The sequence below is a fragment of the Bombus affinis genome, chromosome 12, assembly GCF_024516045.1.
Source record: "Bombus affinis isolate iyBomAffi1 chromosome 12, iyBomAffi1.2, whole genome shotgun sequence".
NCBI lineage: Eukaryota > Metazoa > Arthropoda > Insecta > Hymenoptera > Apidae > Bombus > Bombus affinis.
In genome coordinates this window covers 1,308,122-1,316,772 of record NC_066355.1, presented here as the reverse complement: position 1 = coordinate 1,316,772, position 8,651 = coordinate 1,308,122, and the positions used below count along the sequence as shown (strand labels likewise).

At 36.1% G+C, this 8,651-nt stretch overlaps 1 non-coding gene across 1 annotated transcript; it reads left to right on the top strand.

Moving 5' to 3' along the window:
- Window positions 1-280: 280 nt before the first annotated feature.
- Window positions 281-399, top strand: LOC126922874 (5S ribosomal RNA). The gene has a single exon (XR_007712974.1). It is a non-coding gene; the product is annotated as a 5S ribosomal RNA (ribosomal RNA).
- The last annotated feature ends 8,252 nt before the right edge of the window (window positions 400-8,651 follow it).

Here is an 8,651-nt window from a genome sequence, read left to right as displayed (position 1 = left end):
CAAAACCATAAACATGGAAAGAAGGCTAAAAAGGAAGCACCCAGCAGACCTCACAAGGTATATGACCTTGCAAACGCGAGGATGGTACCCCGCTGGGGGTAGCCGCGGACATGTTAATATAACTGTTAAAAAATTCTACCAAATGTCCAAATTGGACAAATTGTGAATACAAATAATACAAAAAAATAAAGAAAAATAAAAAAAAAAAGGAAAACTTATGTTTCCTTAAGTATTCTATTTTTTGGGGCATCAAAGACAAATAAGAAAACTAGTTGTTTCAGCCAACGCTCATACCGCGTTGAGAGCACTCGTTCTCGTCCGATCACGAAAGTTAAGCAGCGCTGGGCACGGATAGTACTTGGATGGGTGACCGCCTGGGAACTCCGTGTGGTGTTGGCTTTTCTTTTTTTTTTTTATTTTTTTATTTACTCAATCTACTCTACTTTCTTTAACAATCAACCTTTAATAATCTATAACCTAAGCATCGAGAAAAAAAAATGTTTTGGTATTACACGACTATTACGTCACATATTATACATCATTCTCATTTTTGCACACACTTATGTTTCTTTAAGTATTTTATTTTTTTTTTTGAGTATCAAAGACAAATAAGAAAACTATTTATTTCAGCCAACGCTCATACCGCACTGAGTGCACTCGTTCTCGTCGTTGACCGTGAACCTTCGAACGGGACGGACCTCTCAGCCCAAAAGGGATACCAGGCGTAGGTTCGGATAGTGAGCGTATCTATACAATATCTATACAGTATTTATACAGTTATTGAGTGATAGGGGAAAAAAAAAGTGGTAAAAGTGAAAAATAGTGCTCATTTTATCCTCATTATAAATAAGGCGTCGAATGACCATTAAAATTAATAGGTAATACTAAAAATAAATTTTTAACGCGATATATAAGACCACAGATTTTGAACAAAAGTAAAAAAGTACTGCAAAGAAGAAAAGAAAAGGTCACCACCACACAGAGTTCCCAAGCGGCACCTATCTTAGTACTATTCGCGTCCAGCGTTGCTTAACTTTCGTGAAAGGACGAGAACGAGTACTTTTTATATATATATAACGTTTATTGTCCAAGAAAGTATATATTACATATGTATATTCTCAATGAACAAGGAATTTCTATTAGAAAGTGGTTTTGGCAAAAGTGCCGTTATGCGACGGCACGACGTAGCCATGTAATATTTTCTGTCGGATTTACATTTTCGACATTACAGTTTATATGGTAATTGAATTCAACTGCTCAAAAACGGCACTTTTATACGGTATTGTATTTTCATTCTTCTTCTATTCTGAAAACTTGGTCGCAAAACAGGATGGATCGGTAGTCTACTTTTAGTTCCTGCGGGGATAAAGCACTGAGGGAAGGGTTGGCGGTGGAGGAGTAGGGAGGGTAAGGGTGATGCCATTTAGATTTATTTATAATATTTACACTTATTTTACAAGGAGAAAGATTGAATGTTGCTGACGCTTTGCGGTTCTCTCATATCTTTTTCTTTTTATGATTTCGATATGCACCGATACTTTTTTACGTTTTTTCTGTTTGTCTTTTGTGTCTTTATGCGGGAGAGCCTTATTGTACCACCTAGTATCTATCTATGGTCTGTTCATTTAAGTTTACTTCGTAAAGTATTGTTTTAATTCCTATTTTTCTTTTTATGTGATAAATTATTGGTATATTGTTTTGATCTTGGAGGTAATTTTTCTCATCTAGGTATAAGAACGCTTCTGGGCGGACATAGCCTATTTTGAGTGCACTTTTGTGGTATAGTTCGTTTGGAAATAGACAACTGAAAATTAAGCTATTTTCTTTATCTTAAATATGATACGGTGATTAACTATGATGATATAAAATAAAATATACTATTTATTATTTGAAATACGTAATAATTTATCCAGTCCCGTTGATACTAGCCTGTTGACGATGACATTCCTTGCTCCACTTATCAAAATCTTATCTTTCAACTGAAATACGTCTGGATGTTTTTCAGGTATAGCTTAACACGTTGACTGTAGCAATACTCACAAATATCCGATTCTTTCTGATCGGAACTGCTTTTTTTTTTTATAGAATAGTGATATGATCGTTTACGTATTAATGAATATATTCTTTTTCCGAAAGTGCATTTTTTCGCTCCGTATTTTGCTGAAAAGCATTATACGATACACATAGTATTATTCATACTTGCGGCTATTGTGGATTTTCCGTCCATCATGTTATGTATCACATGACGAGTAATGTATTAACTATTAAGACAGATCGCAGAAGTAGGTCAACAGGGATCATATCTTACACATCCAGTCGTAGCCACATTCAGTTGTAGCCTGCAAGAAAAATGCCACATTTTTTTATAATGAATTTGCGACCAGAAACTAGCCGATAACATACAGCTGTAATCGAAAACATGTTCAAAATTGAAACTTACATATTATTATTAATATTATATTAAATACTTTCCAGCATGTTATTAACAATAATCTATTTTGAAACATATAGTAAAGTAAAATTCCGTTTTCTGAAATATAATAAAATTATAATAAAATAATGAAACTTTCTTTCACCCGTCACTGTAATTACAATTTTCGAGAGCAATGTATAATATAATTATACTTACAATAAATGTTGTAATGGTCATATTTCAACTATCATGAATTTACCGCCAGTACTTACGTTTCTGATGGACGGAACTCTATGCCATAAATTCCTGCATTTGATAAGGAGAAGTCAGAATACAATGGAGCCTCCATTAACCGGAATCCGATTATCAACGATTTTAATTAACTGGTATCTTAGTTATCCCGCATTTCAATTATCCGACGTAGAAGTGATACAAGCTATAATTGTATTTTCAGTTTGTTCATCTTCTTCTGAATCATTCTGAAGCTAAAATTTGTTATTGTAGTATGTATGGATGTAGTGGAGAGTTTATACTCTCGTCAGTATCATCACTGACGATGAAGCTAACTGTAATGTTGGCGCAACATCTAACCGTAATATCAAGTATGATAATCCAGGTCGCTAAAACAGCATCAAAACTCTTCAGATCATTTCTACTTTTTAAAATGAGGGTATATAGTAATGTAAAGTTATTTGTATAGTGACTTATTTATTTAACAGATTTATTTACAATGATTGATAGAGAAAACTATGATTTTTAACTTAGAGCTATTTCTTAATGTAGTAGTGTAATACAACTAAAACAGTTAAATTGCTACAACTAGTCAATTTCTGAGTGACAACTAATAACTCATACTACTCGTAAGTAATTCCCAAGTAACTCGCAACAAACTTTCTCCGCCAAAACATTCCTTTATCACAGTTTTCGTATTCACAACATACGCCCGTGTTCCGCATCCGTCCATGACCGAAGATGGTCACGTGCACTTTTCCCAAGTGGCTATTTTCTTCAGCTCTGAAGGACTGCGGACATATCGGTGGACTTACATGACCCATTGGAAGTTTTCATCCTTTCTGGCTCGTCAGCACTTTCACTTTCTATCTGCATTTACCGAATGTCCAGCTGGACAAATGGTAAAGTAAAAATTAAATAATAAAAAAAAAAAAAAACTTTCTATCTGCACTATAGTTCGTGCTCCTAACAAATGATTCTTTTTATAATTATTCCACGATTCCACGATGTGCCGCGTTACATTTTCAAATTCAATGTTGAACTTTGCGAGGAATAATAAATTCGTATACTACGAAACAGCATTAATCTTTAACATAACAATGAACGAATAAAAAATATTATGTAATTTAAGCAGAGAGAGAGAGAGAGAGTTAAGAAAGAATATGAAAAACGAGAAAATTATTCCAGTAACCTTATGGTAAAGAGATATTATATAAATAGATAGATGTATTAGATAGATACATTGATACGGATTATACCACCAATTTGGTGAGAAATATGAAAAAAATTGTCCAGAGAAAAATTGAATAATACCGTAATATTTATTTTCGTACGACCTGGTGCTCCACAAAAAAGTAAATCTAGTTTTTAAACAAACAGAATTGCATACTTTTTTACCCGTATCAATTCGTCGTTCCACGTTTTAAAATATTACAGTACAATTTTTAAAAAAACAATATTTCGTTAGATGTCTCCATCTTGATAAACCATGTATTGTATTAAAGAAGATGTTCCAACGTTCCACTAATGTGTTCCACTATGTCTCGACAGCCCGCCGCGATCGAGTAGTGTAACATGATCCAATGTTAGATATCGCGGAAACAATGTATCCATGTACTAATTTGGAAGTAAAACTTTTTTATTTTTGACATTTTTAAAATTAAACTTTTACTAACGTATGATCTATCTGACTAAAATGAGACCGGACACGACATAATTTAAATTATATTTATTTATTGATATATATCATTAGAATTATATCACTTATTGATGCAATTATCACGTATTAAGTAACCAAGTATGCTGCAAATTATATCGTGTTTGGTGTTGCTTTCGTCAGAAAAATTTAAGAAAAATTTTGTTGTTAAAAGTTTCATTGTTGACAAATCAAAAATAAAAAAGTTTGGTTTTCGAGTTAAAGGTATCAGCTTATCGCGCGCTTTTAATATTTGCTGAACACTAATTTTCAGTGCCTCTTTCTCATTCACTCGCATTGTCGTTTACTTCGTTCGGCATGTCTAAGATGTCAGTTTCAAGGAATAGAATCGTTTCTATCTCTGCATAATTGCAATACTTGAGTTCCGATTTTTATACAATTATCGAATGTTTCCTGTATTTATGTATAAAATTTGCTATAAAATATTATAATATAACAATATCAAGTTTGGTGTCATTTAATCAGGGTCACTCGGCCCATGCGATCGATAAAAATGAAACCAGTCAAGTCGATACCGGTGACAATGCTGCTATAGTAACGATTACTGCGCAAGTAATGATTTTAACGAAAGATGTTTCAAATAAAAGTTGGATGGTATTATCACGTAGGAGACACAAAAAATCACGAAATTGAGATTTGCTTACCTGTGTTGATAAAACGTATTGGTGTGGGCTTTCCTTCAATGTATTGAGTTGAAGTTAGAGTTTGAGCTAGTCCTATCTTGTTGTTAATGTTCTATTTATCGTTAATGACGTTGTATTGATATCTTGTAAGGGATAGGAGTCCGATTATTCCATCTTCGATTAGGGGAAAGTTGTTAGAGACTACGTGGAATTGGCGGTCTTTTTTGAGCATGGTTAAATTGCAAATTTTGTCGGTGGTGTGTTTGTCATTTCCCATTAGGTAAATCTTTAGGCTGGAGGTTTGGACGTTCAGCGAAGTCTTCTTTTATAAGGTTTGTTCCTGCTCCGGTATCAATGAGAAGTCTGGCTCTTCCTCCGTCTCTTCGTTGCAATACGATTGACAATAATCTTCCGGTAGTGGTGTAGTTGACTCTCGGCACGTTTCTTCTGGATTCTCCGTTTGGTTTACTCGAGGTGGGATCTTTCCTTGGTTGGCGAATGAAAAATTTCGAGAGTAGCAGATCTCGACTGTGTGTTCGATTCGTGAACACTTGAAACATTTTAGTTTCATGCGGTTACCTGATGGTTGGCTAAAAGCTCGTGTTTGTGGATCGGTAGCGTTTCGTTCGGATACGGGCGTAGTATTATCAAATTGATTCTTTGGGCGGTTGACAACACGATTTGCTTCTCGTAACCATCGTTCTCTGTCGGCTGTTAGTTGTTGGGCGAGGTTCAGGTTTTTCGGATCGCTAGCTAATAACATCTGTCCTATTTTGTATCGTAAATTGAGCAAATATGTCTTTGTTCTTCGCGTTCTTCAATATTCAAAGCTACGCGTCGTTCGGTCGGCACGCGGTTTTCGTGTTGAACTGCATAATTTAACTTATTGAACTGTCGTCGAAATCTGGAGTTGAAAGATCGTACGCTTTCTGTTGTTCCTTGTTTTAAAATTTTCAATTTATTCCTACAATAACTGATAGTGGTTGGTGCTAATACGTGTTGTCTTAAACATGAATATAAGTCTTCAAACGAGTTAATCTTCAGGTATCGTATATTTCTCTTATCTTTTCGACAAGTATAAGATCTAATAGTATATCCTTATCACTTGCCTTACACCTGGCTCGTGCTTTGCCGACTGATAGGATAAAGTCTTCAACACCTACGTCGTCTCGACCCCATAGTGTCTCAACAGTACGTATGACTTTTTCTGCTTGGAGACCTCGTTCTTCGTTGCAGTCATTTCTTGGTCTAATTGTAATGTTACTAGTCGTAGTTCGTGGTTTATGTAAAGCGTTTGTCTTGCGTCCGTCAGTGTCTCGTCATCTGTTATGTTATCGGCACTGCTTTCTAAATGGGTGCTCATCTGTGACTGGTCGATTTCGGTGTCGTATTTTAGTTCCATAGTTTTTGTAAGATTTCGTATTTCTTTGACGCAGTTTCTATAGTTAGTTTCCATAAATTCTTTTATATTTGCAATGTTTTGATCGTTACTATCTCTAAAGCTTCTAAACTCGTGAGTTAGGCTTTGACATTGTTTAATCAAAGTAGCAATTAGTTCGTTTTGCTTTGCGATACTCTTGTCAGTTGGATTCATGTTGAGAGATACGATACTTTCAGCAGGAGAAGAGTCGTTATCTTCAGAACGTATTTCGGCTCTACTGTTTCCGTAATGTACGACAGCCAGCTTACCGAGATTCTTTGTGGATCCTTTTTTTGATCAAGGAGGTGACCGTGGTCCTTCTCTGTAGAATCCGTCGAGTTCCCGTTGAAGTTTCCTCTCGATGCGTTGAATGGATCCTGGCAGGGATCGCCAATTTTGTCACGTATAAGAAATCACGAAATTGACAGATCACCGGTGATCTCCTCGCGACATAGTTCGAGCGTTTCACAAATAAAGTAATGTAGAATCCTTACTACAATTAGTTTATTCACGATAAATGAATTAAACAGATGTTTGTTAAACAGGAAACGATGGTCGTTTAACGTAAACTATGTACAATAACGTACTATAATTTAGACAGCTAAATAGTGTAGTATCGGAAAAAGGATAGGATTAGGATAATTTAGATTTGTAAAATTCTCCTAATACTATTTATTTAAGATAAATAAAAATAACAGAGATTAATTGGACAGAGAACGATAAATGTTCAACTTGAACTAAACGCAGAAATCTTATTTTACTCAAATCACTTTCGCAACTCTATAACTCTAACAACTCGATCTCTCTACAACGCTAGCAACTCAGGCAACCCCGCAACTCTCACCGACTCTCTCAACTCTACAACTCTAGTCTTCGGTTTCTGCACTCGCACGCTCTCGCTTCTCAACTCACACTGCACGTCTTTTGCATTCGTTCTCTCCGGCGTCTCAACTAACACTGTCTTTAGCATCTCTTTGCCTTTTCCCGCCCTATCGCGCACGTGTCCCGAAAACGCCCGTGGCCAGGGTCACGCAGGCCTTTTCCACGAAACTGTTCGCTCGAAAGGATCGACGACACATTGATGTACCCGACGATGCCGTGGCTCTCGCGACATTGTTTACGGTTCGGCCGATATCTTAGGCATTTTGTCCACGATACTACAATAGTTAATTTGCAACTCTCGTCACGGATCCAATGCTCTCTCTCGCGCGGACCACTCTCTCTCGATAACGCTAGTGTCACGTCGATTCGAAATTATTTCACGTTCCGCACGGGAGGTGAGAGATTTGTATTTCAATTATGATCGTTATTATAAAATTTATTAGAAACTGACAGAGTAACGATACAGAATGTTATAACAGAACAGAATAGAATGTCGAGTACTGACTTGGGAGGGTTTTTATATCAAGGGTTTGGTTCCTGTGGGGGGGTTATCGCTGGATTCCGGTCACATAGATATCCTGTTACTGCTTAGTTATTGTTTCGATGGCTAAGGTATGTGAGATATGATTATCCTATCGCTGAGTTGACACTAGCAACACTGTCTCCTTGACTTCTCGATTCTCTCGTGACTCTCTGACCTCTTAACTAACACTTTGTCCCTTAGCATCTCTTTGTCTTTTGTCTTAGTCCCGCCACGTACGTGTTCCGCAACCGCTTGTCGCGTAAACTTGTGACTCAAATTATAAAAACAAGAAGGTCGAGCCGTAATACAACTATTAACTTTCTTTTTATTACGCTACACATTACACTATTGCATTATTATGCACTTAATAGTCACAATTGAGTACACACTGAATTGACACGTATAAATTACACTTTAGTCTAACAACTTTATATAAATTAAGTAGGCGACTGATCTAAGGGTAGAAACCGGGTAAAGAGATGTTGACCGTTCGAAAGATGAAAAATCAGTAAAGTTTAGTGACGTTTAGTTTCCTCTAAGGAGACGAAAAGAGCTGATTCGTTAAGGACAAGTTTTCATTAGGAAAGTGAGGGAAATAGATTTCGCTGTCAATTGGCTAATTTTCTATATGTGTTTCGTGTAATCACAGTGATGTGCCGTAGAAATTAATTTACGACATCAATTTTTACGCTGCAAACTTATCATTAATATGAGGCAAACGGGCGATACAAAGTTTATCGACCTATTAAATAATTCATGCTTTTGTGATGATACAACTTCTCAACTAGGAATACTATACGAGCGAAGGCGAGTTGCCCTAATCGTAGAATTTGAGGATAGTG